The sequence below is a fragment of the Canis lupus genome, chromosome 16 (genome assembly GCF_048164855.1).
Source record: "Canis lupus baileyi chromosome 16, mCanLup2.hap1, whole genome shotgun sequence".
In the NCBI taxonomy this organism is placed as follows: domain Eukaryota; kingdom Metazoa; phylum Chordata; class Mammalia; order Carnivora; family Canidae; genus Canis; species Canis lupus.
In genome coordinates, this window is record NC_132853.1 from 53,682,986 (window position 1) to 53,699,118 (window position 16,133).

A 16,133-nucleotide genomic window follows, 5' to 3' on the forward strand; every position below is an offset into this window, starting at 1 on the left:
GCCTCTCTGCTGTCTCCCCGCTAGGAGGGGGCACCCGTGCGAGACAAGCACTCCGAGGGCACGGGGTACAAGGGGTGCGAGAGGCTCTAACGCACAGCTTCGCTTTGCAGCGCTTCAGGAGCAGCTTTCCAGCCGGAGCCACGTAAAGGGAGCGAGGAACAGCAAAACCCAAACCAAAGCCAGGCCAGGAGGCGAGGGCCCGGCGGCACCAGCACCCTCATGCTGCTGTGACCCCGGCGCCCTCAGCTCCTCCCCTGCACCCCCTTGAGCTGTGCGGGGGGGGGGGGGGGGGGGGGGTCCTCCTGCTGGGCAGCGGGCAGAGGCTCGAGGCACAGACACTCCCTTGGTGATGGGAGGCCCGGCGCTGTCCTCTCGGCCTACGTCCCAGGTCTGCAGAGCACTCAGTAGCTGTTCAACTAACAAGACTCCAATTCCAACAACCAATCACGGAAACGTCTGGCTTACATGACTGAGTGAAAACATCTCGCCACGCACAACAAAGGCTATGCCCGAGTTATGGCAACGGCCACACGTGAGGGGCCGGGGGTGCCCGCAGACCCCCAGATGGGGTGCATGCACGCAACCTCGCCCAGATGTGCAGGCACATGCACACAGCTGGGGCCTGGCCCACCAAGTGCACAAGCGTTGCCCTATCCAAATAGGCTGAAGAAAGAAACCAGGGATTCCTCTTGGCACAACCAAGGCGAATCCGCCCAAGGGTTTCTCGGGGCGCTGCAGGGGACAGCCAAGGTGGTTCCAGCAGAGTCACAGCCCACTGTCCCCTGCTGAGAGTCCCCCTAAAGATAAGCTGATAAGATAATGGCCCTGGAGGCTCTCCACTCCCCCCAGCCCAGCCCCACCACAGACCCCTCCTCTGTTTGCTCAGACCCCTGCTCTCAGCACAAAGTCCTTATTGGTCTCCCCGCAGGGGTGAAAATAAAGGGGGTTTTGTCCTTCTCCCCGCGGGTCTGAGTGAGTTTATCTGACGCTGCAGCGGGCTTTGTAAGCTGAGTGTCCCAGGATAAACGCTCCCTTAAGAGTTGCTTGGCTTGGGACAGAGGGACCCTCTCCAGAGGAGAATGGGGAGCTTGTTCCGATGGTCTTTTAATATGGGGGGCGGGGTGTCACGGAGGACAGGCCTCCAGCAGACTCTCACAGAAGGGTCTCTGTCCCGGGGCTACAATGCAGGGAATTCTTAAAGACACAGATGCAGAAAGGAAGAATGATTTTTTTTATTTTTTTTTCCTCCCCTCCTAGGAGGAGGGGAGGGTGAGGAGGGCGGGAAGGAAGAGGGGGTGTGGCGAGGACTTCTCCCTCCCAGAGCAATTCAGGTTATTACCAGGCAGCTCTGCCTCCAGGACGACAGAAATGCAAGCAGGGGGAGCAACCGCTGCAGAGCAGGATTCTGGTGGCGGGGGGGCTGTGAGCCCTGCAGCGGGGTCGGCCTCCCAAAGCCAGGTCGGGAACCCCCAGCAAACAGGAATCTCATGTTTTTTTTTAAGATTATATTTACTCATGAGAGACACAGAGAGAGAGGCAGAGACACAGGCAGAGGGAGAAGCAGGCTCCATGCAGGGAGCCCAATGCAGGACTCGATCTCAGGACCCCAGGATCACACCCGGAGCTGCAAGCAGATGCTCAACCACTAGGCCACCCCAGCGTCCCAGAAATCTTATTTTTACCGAAACGAAGGGCCTCCATTCCGTCGTCGTACTAAAAGGATCAATCCCTCGAAGGCAGTTTGAGTCCAAATGTTGGCTGTGGAAAGCGGGGAGGCAGGACACCCCCAGGCCCTTCAATAAATAAAATTCTCTCCGGCCCCAGGGCGAGGGGGGTAATTTACTCCCCCCGTTGTTGTTGGTTTTTTTTTTTAATAATAAATTTATTTTTTATTGGTATTCAATTTGCCAACATACAGAATAACACCCAGTGCTCATCCCTCGTTGTTTATTATGGCCCAAGGTCACCCTAGCTTACGTCTGAAGACATCCCAAACTATCATCACAAGTGATGTTTTATAAAGAAGGGCCCACGAGACGGCTGCGTGTTATTTCGCTTATAGTTTCACGGAGCCCTTGTCCAGGAAGCTGTGCGGTCCGTACGGCAGAAAGAGCTGGAGCGACGCGTCCGCCAAGAACAATCGGGCGTTTCTTCTTGCCCACCTTGCTCCCGCGCATCTGCCGAAGGCAGCAGGGGAGACAAGGAGACGCCTTCTATGCCGGGATTAATCAAGGAACCGAGTGTACACTCGAAGGTACACAGGCAGGAGGCTGAGGCCCCAAGATGTGGTAAAACCCGTCCAAAGCCACAAGGCAAATTAGTAAAACCAGCCCCCTTGCCGAAGCCACCAATTCTAGGCACAAGGGACGGAAGCGTGCAACGGCCAGGGCCACTTGGAGCAGAGACCTGTAACCCCTCCCCAAACCAAGATGCGTACCCATCTTCCCAACGCAACGTGTCTGGGGGGCCTTGCCAGTCCATGGGTGCAGCACCCAGGGCCACACACAAAGGGCAGAGTGGCGTGGGCCTCTGACCTGTCACCTCCCCAAGATATAAACTGCTTATACCAGAGTCGGCCTCAGGCCAGGTGCCGTGAATGGACGCTTCTGACTGTGCCGAAGGAGAAAAATCCACGTATGTGAACCAATCACCGGTACATGTTACATTGTCAGTCATGCAGACATGAGGGGAAGGGAAAGATTGGGTAAAAGCAAAAACAGAGAGTGAGTTTAACCCGAGGAATGACTGGACAGCAATATTGGATTCTAGGGTTCTTGCCCCCCCTCCCCGTGAGTGTCACTAAGTACAGGGAGAGGGACACAGCCCCTCGGGAAGGTAGTGACTAGCAGGTTGCAGGGAAGAGTGAGGGCTGAGTGAGACGAGCCCACTGCAGACCCCAGGAAGGAGGACCATCGGGGGCACCTCACTGCACCCCAGTGCTGTCTGTCCACTCAGGCCAACAGAGCTCGGGGGGCTGGTTACACTTGCCTGCACGTCCGAGGACACAGGCCACCTTCACATAGTCACCGCACTTAAGCCAATGGAAGCCCAATCTTGCGCTTCCCAAATCCTACCCTCTGCAGCCCAAGCTCTGGGCTTCCGAGAAGAAAACCCAAAGTGGACTGGAGCTCTGGACTAGAAAGTGGAATTTTTTTTCTCCCAAGTTATATCCAGCGACATTGGAGCAGAGAGACAATGGCAGCCGAAGCACATAGAGCCATGAACATGCTCTCCATTTCTGTAATGCTTGCACAGTTTTATTTTTTTTTAAGAATTTATTTATTTATTCATGAGAGACAGAGAGAGAGAGAGAGAGAGGCAGAGACACAGGCAGAGGGAGGAGCAGGCTCCATGCAGGGAGCCCGACATGGGACTCGATTCAGGGTCTCCAGGATCAGGCCCCGGGCCGAAGGCAGTGCTAAACCGCTGAGCCACCCTGGCTGCCCCTGTTTACACAGGTTTTGTTTTGTTTTTTGTTTTTTTTTTCACACAGGTTTTAAGCCAAGAAGAGGCAAGCAAAGAAGTGGGAGGAAGAATCCAAGATTCAGTCCACGCGATCCGCAAACTAGACACACCTCGACTGCCACCCCTCCCCAACCCCAAGGCCACACAGGCTCCATTCTCCACTTTCCCAATGACATCCTGTGAGCAAAGGACAGAGCACGTGGTGGCTAACGGGAGCGCGGCCCAGATGGCCAAGGGTCTCTCACCTGCCCTTAAACCCGGGCGGAGGTGACGTTGGCCCAGCCCTGGACGACTCTGTCCAGTTTCCAAGCACAACATCAGAAGGGCAGGCCGAGCCGCAGGTGTGGTGTGAAAGCTCAGCTCAGCTTTGAGCTCAAGGAGTAAAGCGCACAGAACACCATCCGGGGGATGAAGGGTCACAACCCTTCAACACAGCATTTCCATCGGAGGCCTCCATCGTGGGCCAGTCTGCCTCCCTGTCCCGCTCACACGTGTGCACCCAACCTCATAAGGTTCCTCTAGCGAGGATGCTAGACCACCCCTGAATCACCGCTCTAAATGCCAACGATCGCAGGAGATGGAAAATGCGACAGGACTCCACCTGGGCGGGCCGAGGCCTGAGCATCCCTCCCGGGATTTCAACAACACGGGGACTGATGACGTCGACGCACGCCCGGGACACGGGCATCTCCTAAGTGCACAGACTCAGGACAATACTGGAGGGAAATGCAGGGGTTTAAAAACGAAATAGACCTGCGTCCGGATCCCGACTCCACCCTTGCCAGTCGGGAGCTGGTGCGCAATGACTTGTAGCTCTTCCAGCGAGATTTTACACCTGCAGGGAGCAACGGGAGGATGGCAAGACAGGAGGGGGAAGGCGAGGAAAGGCCTGGAACCCGGGGAGCAGTTAGTGATCGTGTTTTCCTCGGGGTAACTCTAGATGAACCTTTCCATTAATTTGGTGTAAATTTGTTTTAACTCTTGACTTCACTGAGAAGGGAGAAGGAAACGCTGTTTTAAACTTGTCCGTGGTAAGGAGGAAGAGGGGAAGGATGAATCATCGCTATCGAGATGTTATCAAGTCCATGTGTGACTTTTGGCATTTTCCAAAAGAAGCTGGGACGCAAGCTGGCAGCCAGAAGCCAGGTGGATGCCGTCATGTGCCAACCTGGAAGCAGATCAAGGTTGGGCTCCAGGAGGGCAGGGTGACTTCGGACAAGTGACTTAACTCTTGGGAGTCTCAGCTTGCCCATCGATTAAATGGGGGCAATACTGAACGGAGCAGCTAGCACACGTCCTAGGACATGCATCACTTGAAGACACGACAATCACCCCTCTCCTCCACTGCACCACCCTTCCTAAAGAGGCTATTCACATTCCAGCTTCAGAGCAGAAATAATTTATCGCCATGATAATGAACCTTTTTCCTCGCAATAACAAATGAGGCCAGCTGGGAGCACCTGCCAGGACAGCATGGCTGCCTTTAAGAGCTCACACGACCCATGAGCATGAGTCACTGCTCCCCAGACAAAGCCTACCTGTGTAATGTGCGGACAAAGCAAGCAAGGAGGGCCCCCACCTGGAGCTCAACAGCCTGGAGAGCAAAGCCATCCCTCTAACACGGAGCCCCCAGAAGCTGGGCCACAAGCTGGCACCTGTACCTGTGAACACATTGGAGCCATCTACATCAGTCTACGTGTGTGGCTGCTCCAGGTCGAGCCCTCTGTCTGGTCTGACTGGGTGCTCAGTCTCCTCCCCAGGAGCTCAGCGAGAAGCCTGTACAAACCCACTAGCCCCTGTTCCCATCACTGGGCTTTTCACACCAGGAATAGGACAGGATTTGCCTCTGCCAGGTAGGCCAGGAGCAACATCCCTAGTCTGGAGGTGCTCAGAATGGGGGAAGGTGTTTTCCTTCATTTTAAAGGAATCTCAGGCAAGAGCTGCCATTCCAAGCATCAACTGGCTATGCAGGTAACAGCCCTTTCATGCAGGTAAATGAAAACCCAGCCGTGAGTGATCCCCTGCAAGGCTGGTCTTGGAGATCCCAGAGCCAAAGCCCTAGCTCCCTGATGGAGCAAGATGATGTCCCCTGAAAAAAAACAGACTCTCGGGTTCAGAGACTCAGAGGAGGGAAGAACTGGTAAGGTTCATCCATTTGCCACCTGTCACTGAGCATTACCTTTCCACCCTCCTAGGTCCCTAGCTAGACAGTGGGAAACACAATCAATTCCCTGCCCACCATTCATTCTGGTGGATTATCCACTGGTCCAATTCATTCGTAGCAAATCTGATATTTCTCTGCATCCCGCCCTGCTCCTAAGGCCCTAATTTCCGTCTGCACATCCCAGTGGCTCTGGGGAGGGAAGCTGCCTCGACCCACAGATCAGCTGTGAGGCATGTGACCAAGGACAGCTAATCAGGGCATCCCACCTCTTGGCACACGGATGGATCACCTCCCAGGGGTGAGCTCCCACAGGGTCAGCCCTCTGGAAAGCTGCGATCAAGGCATTCTCTTACTCTGGGTCTGTGGAGGCAGGGGTCTGCAAATACTCCTGCCTTTCTGCTTCTACTGGGAAAGTAAAACACAAGAATGAAACGAATTGGAGAAGAGCACCTAGGTGGCCCAGTGGCTGAGCGTCTGCCTTTGGCTCAGGTCGTGATCCCAGGGTCCTGGGATCGAGTCCTGCATCAGGCTCCTTGCAGGGATCCTGCTTCTCCCTCTGCCTGTGTCTCTGCCTCTCTCTGTGTGTCTCTCATGAATAAATACATAAAATCTTGAAAACAGATAAAAAAGGAAAAAAAAAGAATTGGAAAAAAAAAAAAACAGAGAGCCCAATCACCCCCCAAATCACCCAAAAGCATAATGCATAGACTCTCCAGTCAAATTAACAACCCAAAACTTGATTATTTAAGCCCATTAGAATTGGTTTCTCTGCAATTTGCAACCAAAATCACTCAACCTAAAAATAGATTCGTTTTTTAATGAATGAGGAATAGAGCCCAGAGGGGCCCGGTGACTCATACAATGTCACAAAGATGTTGGTGACCGGGCCAGGATGGGACCCCAGGGTTGGGCACGTGTTAAGACCCGAGTCTGAACCACGGCTCCATCCTGCAAAGCTCTGGCGTCTTAAGGACATTGCTTCAAGTCTCTAAACCTTTTAAACCTCTGATGTCAGAGATGATGATGCCCACCCACAAGCAGGCCTATGAGGATGAAGAAAGAGACGCTGGAGCCATCTGCTCCCAGCCTGCAGAAGGCGGGCTTCTCTCTCCTTCCCGACGTAACACTGCTGCTCTGGCAGCCGGCACGGGTTGGCGGCTGTATTTGTTGAACCCTCATCCAGGGAGGCAGAAGGAACAGGGCAAGGGCCTGCTTTAGGGCACAGGTGATATCAAATGGCCATTCTGACCACCACCCATGAAGGCAGCCACACAGGCATCTTCCCCAAGTCATCTTCCCCTACAGACAGATGCCAGGATGACCAGGACAGAGAGAAAGAATCTGGAAACGAGGAAAGGCTTTAATTCAAGTACAACATGAGGCGGGTGGAGGAGGAGGACAGGATACAAACAGGTCAGTGGAAAGTGACCAGAAAACAATTCCGGGAAAGGCGGAAAAGCCCAGTGGCCAGGGTGGAATTAGAAACTGGGACCATCTCAGCTCTTTGGTTAACCACATTCCTGGTTTCTACTTAAGAAATTTAATTAAAAACCCAAACATCTAAATTTCCCAGCTGGCTTGCCAGGGGCCACGGATGCCCTCAGATTCAGAGAAGCCTCCGCCAGGGTGACCCTGGGGCCACTAGACGTGTCCTGTGTGAAGTCAGAGGAGGAAGGGGTCACAGGCCGGAGCCGGGGTGGGGCGATGCCATAGGCAGGCACCTCCTCCCTTCCCCTCCGAGAGAGAAGAAAGCCTCCTCCTCGAGCTTGGGAGCACCCTGTTCTTTCACCCCATCCACAGGAGTAAGAACTTTGGTTCTTGTTGTTTCGTTTTAAAAAATAAAAAGAAACATCAGAATGGAAAAAAAAAATTGAAATGAACTAGAACCACATTCATGATGCTTCCAGGGACACGAGGTCGCTTTCTGTCTGCAGACACAATCGGTCCCCAGGCCACTAAGACCACTTCCTGCAAACACCTAACCCCCGCTGAGGCTGGATGCACGCTGGGGATGTCCAATAACCAGCCGGAAAAGAGTGAGCTTTGGGGGATCACACACAGTTTCAGGAAAAAAAAACCCGAAGAGGGAGCTGGGCAGCTGGGCATTCTGACCCAGCCTCGAACCAGGGCTCTCCACGGGAGCCGAGACGGAGATCTATCACGGCACCACGGTGCTCCAAAAGATGTTTCTTAACCCATGTGGCTGTGCAGAAGAGTTTCATAGAAAAGTTAATTTTTTTTTCCCAAAAACAAAACAAAACAAAAAACCACGGCCAGCAAACTTCATATATGAAATCTGGCCACCTAAAGAAGGCTCCCCCTGGAGTTCCCTCCAATGGAGACACCAATCTCCATCTTCCCAGCACCCACCCCCACCCCCATTGTACCAACACTTCCAAAATCCTCCCTGTGCACGGTGTGTGCCAGGTGAGGAGTCAGGAGCTGGCTCCTCTGGGTCAGTGTCCACCTCCGGCACATCCTTCCCTCACCTGTGCCTTGATAACCTCTTCCGTAAAATGGGGAGGACACCTGGCTGTTTCGCCGGGTTGGGGGTGGTACCAGACGCGACAGGGACACAAAACCACTTGTAAAAACTCCCATGGCAAATAATCAGGATGGAAAGAACTCACTAGATCATCAATCCTTTTAATGCACAAAGCCGACTTGGGCCGAGCGCTGCCCACGTAAACCCCACTGCTCCTCATTTCCCCGGGGTGCTTAGCTCCCAGGGAAGATTCTCCCTGGGAGAGAAAAGGAGATCCACAGGCATCCCCGAGTGTAAAACCAGGGTGGGAAACATTCTCACCGTGGGGGTCGACCTGCCTTTATAATTAAAGTGCCACTTCACACTCAGTGGGATGGCTGTGATCAAAAACAAAAGCCAGGGAGTGAGTGGGGAAATCCAAACTTTTCTGCCTCGCTGCTGGTGGAACGTGAAATTCTGCAGCTGCTTTGGAAAACAATCCGATGGTTTCTCAAAAAAAAAAAAAAAGAAAAAAAAAGTAAAAGAAAAAAATCACACATGAAATGACCCTAGAGTCCAGCAACCCCACTTCTGGGCATAGGCACAGAAGACCTGAAAGCGGGGACACCAACAGGTTATTTGCACACCCATGGTCAGGGCGGCAGTGGTCACAGTGGCCACGAGGCGGAAGCAAATCCAAGTGCCCATCGATGGACGGGTGGATAAACAAAATGCGGTCTCCGCACGGTGGGAAGGTTTTAAGCTTTAAAATGGAAAAGAATTGGGACACCTGTTACAACATGGGCCAACCTGGGGGACGTGATGCTCAGTGACGTAAGGCAGACACGGGAAGGACAAATGCTCGGTCCCCGCACTTCCGCAAGGTCCCTATCGATGGAGACACCAGAATGGTGGCCGCCGGGGTGTGAGACAGGGGGACAGGGAGTTGGTGTTGGGAGGGCAGAGAGTCTCGGTCGGGGTCGGGGCTGCTCACCAAGCTCTGGAGACGGATGGATGGTGGCAGGACGGAGAGGCAGCGTGAGCGCCGTTAATCGCACCCGTAAGAAATGGTTACCCTGGTAAAATCTGCCACCATAACAAACAAAAGGTGAAAAATGTTTAAATTAGCTAAGGGAGGGGGACGCCTGGGTGGCTCAGTGGTTGAGTGTCTGCCTTCGGCCCAGGGCGTGATCCTCGGGTCGCGGGATCGAGTCCCGCATCGGGCTCCTTGCAGGGATCCTGCTTCTCCCTCTGCCTCTGTCTCTGCCTCTCTCATGAATAAATACATAAAATCTTTAAAAAAAAAAAAATGAGCTAAGACAGGAAGGGAGGACAGCCGAAACAGTCATGGTCCCGGGAGCTCCCGAGGCCTTCACCCACACGCTGAAGGTTGGGCCCCCGAAGGCCAGGCTCTCGGAGACCCTCCCTTCCACGCCCAAAGCGCCGCAGAACCTTCCTCCGCAAAGTCAGCGAAATCAAACGCTTCCCGCCAACCCGAAGGCCACGGGAGAAGGCGGCAAGGGGCTGCGGCAGTGTCCAAGGAGGCGTCCAGCAGGCACTCAGCACCTGCAGAAGTTGGGAGGGAGGCAGGGTGTGTGCTGGCGAATGACGGGCCACGCGCCGACGGTGAGGGTAATGGGACAGGACGGTCCCTCGGTGGCTCCAGCCGGGCGCGGGCTGACACGGGGGATCTCGGGCCGGCGGAGACGCTCCGTCCTGCCCCGTCCCTCTCAGGCTTCCCGGCCAGCCCAAGGAAAGCACAGACCACTCTAAAGTGGGACAAGGTCACCCTGCAGGACATGCAAGGGGGTGGAGACCACACCACCAGCTCCCGTAAGGGCCATTTCCCAAACGACGGTGGGGCCTGGCGAGGCGGTGGGCCAGGAGGGTTGGCGGGGGGGGAAGCTCACAGACCCCAGGGGGAGACTGAAGGTCTGACTCATCTCTACGGACCCAGAACGTTATCATCCGTCCCAACGCAGCCACTTCTGTCTCAACCAACTGCAAAAAAAAACACCTGGTTTCGAGATTTCTATGTGAAAACCTGTACCGACAAACCAAATGCGGGAGGAGGCGATGATTCACATCACAAACAGAATGCTTAGACAGAAACCAGCCTTTTCAGCATTCCTGCGCTTGGATGCTTCCTCCAGGCCTTTCGCACGTCACGTGACCGACCACGATTGGTTCCGTACAGACCTTTCTCCAGGTGCAAACCTAGTCCGCAAAGCACGCGATTCTGAACAGGGCGTCTCTAGCCAACGACACGGATCAAAGTGAGCACATTCGTCCAGGACCTTTGTCTTGCTCGTGGAAAGCGAGCTGGGAGCATGTGCCACATGAAGAATGGGGGCTACCTGGCCGCGGAGGACCCCGACCAGCTCCGTGGGGACGGTGGACATTGCCTAGGACGACAACGTCCAGAAACAGGAGGAGCAGTGGTCTGCGTGGGCTCGACTAACAGAAGCAGCGGGAAGCTGCCTATCGCGGGGCCTCTTCTTCCAAGCTCCCCGGGAACTCGCAAACCCAGGGGTAGAGCCTGCAGATCTAAGTCGTCCCCAAAACCCACAACTGCCCAACCTTTATCATCCAAACACAGCCATTCCTGTCCTAACCAAGCACAAAGGATACCTGATTGCCAAGACTCAGATTTCAAAAGATGTACCTACAAACCAAATAAGTGCACGTGAGGGCCCCAGCCCGGTGGAGGTAGGCCTGGAAGGCTTCCTGGAAGAGAGAAAAGATCGTTTTGTGGCTGGGTAAGCTTCAGCGGGGGGGAAAGTCTCAATGCAGGGTTTTCTGGCCAAGAAATCAGTCAACACCCTGATCCTTAAAGTGTCCATCTGTACTGGAATGGCCTGGGGAGCCTGTCAAAAATGCAGACCCCCAGCCCCCACACATACCCAAACAGAGCCTCTAAGGCAGGGGAGGGCAGGATGGCTGCTGAGTGCTCATGAAGAGTACTCCTTCTTCTCAAGTTCCCCAGGCAATCCGTTCTCGTGCAAACCACAACTTGGGGAGACTGGGGGAGCGGCCCAGCGAACAGTCTGGACCGGGCCCACGTCCAGCTAGGGGACAGCAGAGGCTCCTGAGAAGGGAGGGCCCACAAGGAGTCACTGAGGAGAGGGACAAGGCAGGTGTAGACAGAAGAAGCTGTTCCAGAAGTAGAGGCAACATCCCCAGCCCGTCTCCCACCAAGACTTCCTGTTATGCTCCTCGCCGAGCTGCCGGGTTACGGAAACCGTCTGGGCCCGTGTGTGCGCACAGGGGATGGTGGGGGGGGGGGGGACGGGGAAGGAGAGGATGAGTATCCTCCAGAGCTCAGGAGGTCTAATAGGAAGGCGGGAAGGGCTTCAAAGAGGAGGAGAAACATCCACGCTAGGCGACCAGACCCCCAACAACACCCCCAAAACTCTCTCTGGACAACTGAAGTCTGTTGTGTGGAGACTCAAGTAATCAAAACTTCCTGATCCCGAACAAACATCACCTCCACTCGCTCTGGGCAGCCGCCCCCAGCAGGAGGGGACGGCCCTAACTCGAGCATACGTAGGCTGTTGACGACACTGAGGCTAACGTGGTCTCTGCTGGAGGCGCAGAAGGGTCTCTGCCGTGGGCTTCCTCACTGAACGCAGGTCTTCCTTCTCTCATGCAAGGACACTCGGGCCTCCATCCACATCAGCCACTTCCAAAACCCCTTCGGGCTGGCTCTCCGCAGCCCTCTTGGGTGAAAGAAGCCCCCTAGAGAAAAGGGGGATCACTCCCTGGCCCTTGGGGCTGGGCAATCCCCAAAATCCAGTCCGAGGTAAGAGTAGAACCCATTGTTCCTTCAAACCTGCCAAGATAACCAGGAAACACGGCCTCTGCTGGGTCTGCACACTTAGCAGCCCGGCACACCTGCTACTCGGGCCGGCGTGAGTCACCCACACAGGCATTGCACGCCGGACTTGTCAGCAGCGGATTCGGTGCTTGGCGGCTCGCTCTCACGCACACCGGATGTCATCCATCCACCTACCCCTTGGAAGACGTGTCCGGACAGATCAGGCTATAACCCAATTTTTACTCAACGACTCACTCCCAGTGGAGGTGTCGGGGGAAGGAAGGAGGGGTACACAGAGAAGTTTCCTGCCATTCCCGGCGGGGGCTCCCCTTTCCTCTGGGCCCCGTCGGGTCTCAGCGGCTCCGCTGGCCATAAATAGGGAGGGACGAGGGGCAAGTCAACCTGGGCAAGAAAGTGGAAGAAGTCTCGACTCAAAAACCTTCTCCGGAATAAAGACGCTCTGCTGAGCTGAATAAGGCCTAGTGTTCTCCTGTACAGCGCAGCGTCCACAGTTAACAATACTGCATTGTACACTTAAACATTTGCTAAGAGGGAAGATCTTCTGGTAAGTGCTCTTATCAACAAAATAATAATGATAATAAAGAGGGTGGGAGGGAACTTTTGGAGGCCACGCAGGTTTATGGCCTAGGCTGTGGTCAGGGTCTCACGGTGTACACTCATTACCGAGCTCATCAAGTTGTATACGTTAAATTCGCACAGCTTTGTGTATGTCAATCACACCTCAATAAAATGGTTTAGGAAAAAAAAACAAAGAGGAAGAAGAGCATCTCCTGAATCCCTCTCAACTCCCGCTTTTTTTTGTTACGTCAGAATTTTCTGCAATGCAAGATTCTGAATCGGCTCCTGAGCCCGGTAAAGGACATCAGCGGGACCTTAGGAGAAATCGGAATAAGGCCCAAAGAGGAGTTCAAAGTAGTCTGTGAATGTTAATCCCCTGGCTCTGACCACCTCGCTGTGGGTATGAAAAATGTTAACATTCAGGGAAGCTGGGTAAAGAGTATAGGGGAACTCCGTGTACTATTTTTGTGACTTTCCTGTAAATCTAGATCTCTATCAAAATCAAAAGTGAATTCTTTAAAAAAAAAAAAAAAAGGACAGCAGTTTTAATCCAGCCGCCTACTAAATCTTCACCTGTGGCCTTGCTAAAATAATTTACAAGGTAGTCGTGGACGCAAAGCATAAGTTACTCTCATGCCAATGCTGGCCTCAGGAAAACCGAAATGAACGAAACACTGCATTTACTCAGCAAGTGTCTTCCCAGCGCCCACTGTCTTCTGGCTCCCAGGTGCCAGAAGGTGTGTGACGGATTAAGTGGGGATCTCTTCCTCCAAGCCCAGCTCCGAAATGTCCACCCAGAGGGGCATTTCTCCAGCTTCAGACATGACTCTGACTTAAAGCAAAGACAGTGATTTCTGGTAATTTTCCAAAGGAAATAATCCAAAGGGTGGACAAAGCTTTGTGTAGAAAAGATGCTCACCGAGGCTCTACTTCTAAGGGTAAACATCTAGAAATACCTTCGTGTCCAACAAGAGGGGAATTGTCAGATTAGGATTTGATGCCGGCAGAGGAATACAGCCATTACCTGGGGAACTGTTCAAGCAAAATCGAGAGGAAAAAAGCAGTAAACAAAGTGTATACATTGCAGGGCTTCAGCAATGAGGAAATGCATCAAACTGCCAGCACTACTGGAACTGAGTATTTTTTTCCTGCTTTTTACACTTTTTTTGTGGTTTTCTTTTACATTTTAAAGACTTTTTTTAATTTATTCACTTGAGAGAGAGAGAGAGAGAAAGGCAGAGCCCCAGCAGGGGGAGAGGCAGAGGAATAGGGAGAAGCAGACCCCACACTGAGCAGGGAGCCCGATGTGGGGCTCGATCCCAGGACCCCGAGATCATGACCTGAGCTGAAGGCAGACCCTTCAGCGACGGAGCCACCCAAGCCCTCCAAAGAAGAGAGAGAACACGGAATACTTTTAAAATCGAGTGAGGTGCAGAGGTGGAGCTGTGCGTGAATGGTGGGACAGTTTAATATTTCCTCTCTGGGGGCGGCAGGAGGCTGCCAGGGGGAGAGGGTGGGTATAAAGGCCACAGGAAAAGGTGCTGCGTCAACCTGAGCATTTCCAGGGACCTGGGTGCAGCCAGAGGCACAGGCTCCAGGGGGGAGGGGACAATACTAACACAGACCACCTCTTCTCCTCCTGCGGTGCCTGGCCCTCCCTCCTTCCCCCCACCCCCAGCAGGTGCTCACTGGAGGCACAGCACCTGAGAACACCCCCAGGGAGGCCCCCTTGACAGCTTCCAGAAGTTGTCTTTGCAGGAGGGACTTCTGGGCTGGAAATGGATCATCAGGGACAGGCTGCCAAGGTTGGGGGGGGGGGGAGTGAATCCCACATCTGGGAAAGCATCACCAGGAAGCCCATCTTCCGGGTTGGGGGGGGGGTGTCCTGGAGTTGAGCCCTAGTGGCAAGGAGGGAGAAGGTAAAGGAGACCCCCGCTTCTCTGCACATCAAGACGGACTAGCTCAGTCATTCATTCAACAAACATCTATTGGGTCGCCCACTCAGTGACAGGCACGGGAGCTGCCCCAAACCGTGGCCTGGGCGGCCGACACAAAAGGACAAGGAGAGGATGCGGCTATAGATTAAAACCGGTTTGCTTTTAGCTCAGGGTTCAAGACTAAGCCCCCTCCCCACGCTGACCTGGAACCCGGTGCATGCACGGCGGACGGTGGACGCGGTGCCCCGGGATCCTGCCGTCTCCCATCCTTCGGGAAGCCTTGCCCACAGCACCCTGGGTGGGTGGCCCTGCAGTTAAGCCGCTCACCCAAGGCCCGGCCACAGGGACCTGGGGAGACGCCGCAGCCCCCACGCAGCCCGCCGCAGTCTGGGTCGGCGAGGCGGCAGCGCTCCCTCCCGGGGTAACGGGCCCCGGGGCGGCCACGAGGGCGGAGGTTAGGGCGACGGGCCCCCCACCCCCACCCCCACCCCCACCCCGGCGGAGGGTCTGTCCCGCGGGGGGCCGCCCGGAGGGGGGCCGAGGGGATGTCTCTGCGGAGATGTCAGTGCGAGAGCAGAAATTTCCGTGCAAACCCCAAGAGCTCCAGAAAGCGGCGCGGGGGGGAGGGGGGGGGCGGGGAGAGAGGAGAGCACCAAACCCCCTCCCTCGAAACGCAGGGAACACTTACCTGCCAGGTATGCGCCCCGACTGCCAGGTGGAAGGAAGCAAGCCCAGGACGCAGACGAGGTCGCGGGGGTGGGGGTCGTCTGAGCCCGGCTGATGCACACCAAGTAATCCACGTTAGGGGGTCCGGAGCCCCTCGCCCCATTCCCCGCACTTTCCACCCGAGGCCAGCCCCGGGCTGCGCGCTCCGGCCGCGCGGAGATGGCGGGAGCTCGCCGCGGGGGTTCCCAAGTGCCGCGTCCCGGAGCTCCAGGGCGCGCAGCCCCGACGCCGCGCCTCGCCTTTCTTTGCTGCGCAACGCCGGCGCGAGCCCGAGGTCCCCGCCGGCATCCCCTCTGCAGGCCCGGACAGCGCCCGGGGCAGCTCGGCCCGCGGCCCGGAGCTCGTAGGTGCGCGGGGCCGGGGAGGCGGAGGGAGAAGCGCGGAGCGGCGGGCGGGCGAGCGGGCGAGCGGGCGAGCAGCAGCCTCCTCCGGCCCCGGCAGCACCGCGCGCGCCCGCGCCGCCTCCGCGCTCTGCCCGCCGCCGGGCCATTCGGCCCTTATATACCAGCCCGCCCGGGGCGTGGCCGGGGCGTGGCCGAGGCGGGTGGGGGCGTGGTCTGGGCGTGGCCTGAGCGGGGCAGCCAGGGAGCCGCACTGCTTCCTGGGAACTGTAGTTCCCTCCACCCCATCCCAGCTAGTGCACAACAGCTGTCGGCATGGTTGCCGCTCGCCCTCAACAGCGGTGCCCCCTTGCGCCCTCCCTTCGCAGGGAAGGCTGGGATTCCCGCCTCGCTGTCAACTCCGTTAGATCTAGGCTGGTCCTTGATGCACAAGGTGGGGGACCTCAAGCCCCCTAAACGCCTCCCGCGATGACAAGCCTGGAGTCCGACAAACCGAGCTAGGTTGCAGTCCCAGCCTGCCATGAGCCGCCCGTGTGACCTTCAAGGAAGCGTGTGACCTGCGAGGCTGCAGAAACTGAAGTCTGATCAAGAGCATGGCAGCTCCTCAGATTCTTCATCGGAAGCAAAGGATATTAGAGTT

General features: G+C 55.5%; 1 long non-coding RNA gene across 8 annotated transcripts in view; it reads right to left on the bottom strand.

Moving 5' to 3' along the window:
- Window positions 1-15,579, bottom strand: part of LOC140607075 (uncharacterized) — a 175,851-nt gene extending 160,272 nt beyond the window's left edge. For 4 of the 8 annotated variants that reach the window (XR_012009246.1, XR_012009249.1, XR_012009245.1 and 1 more), the window contains exon 1: window positions 15,115-15,577. This is a non-coding gene — a long non-coding RNA (uncharacterized lncRNA). Of the gene's footprint in view, window positions 1-15,114 lie in introns of all 8 variants that reach the window. The other 4 variants (XR_012009247.1, XR_012009248.1, XR_012009243.1 and 1 more) reach the window with 2 other exon arrangements.
- Between the last annotated feature and the right edge of the window lie 554 nt (window positions 15,580-16,133).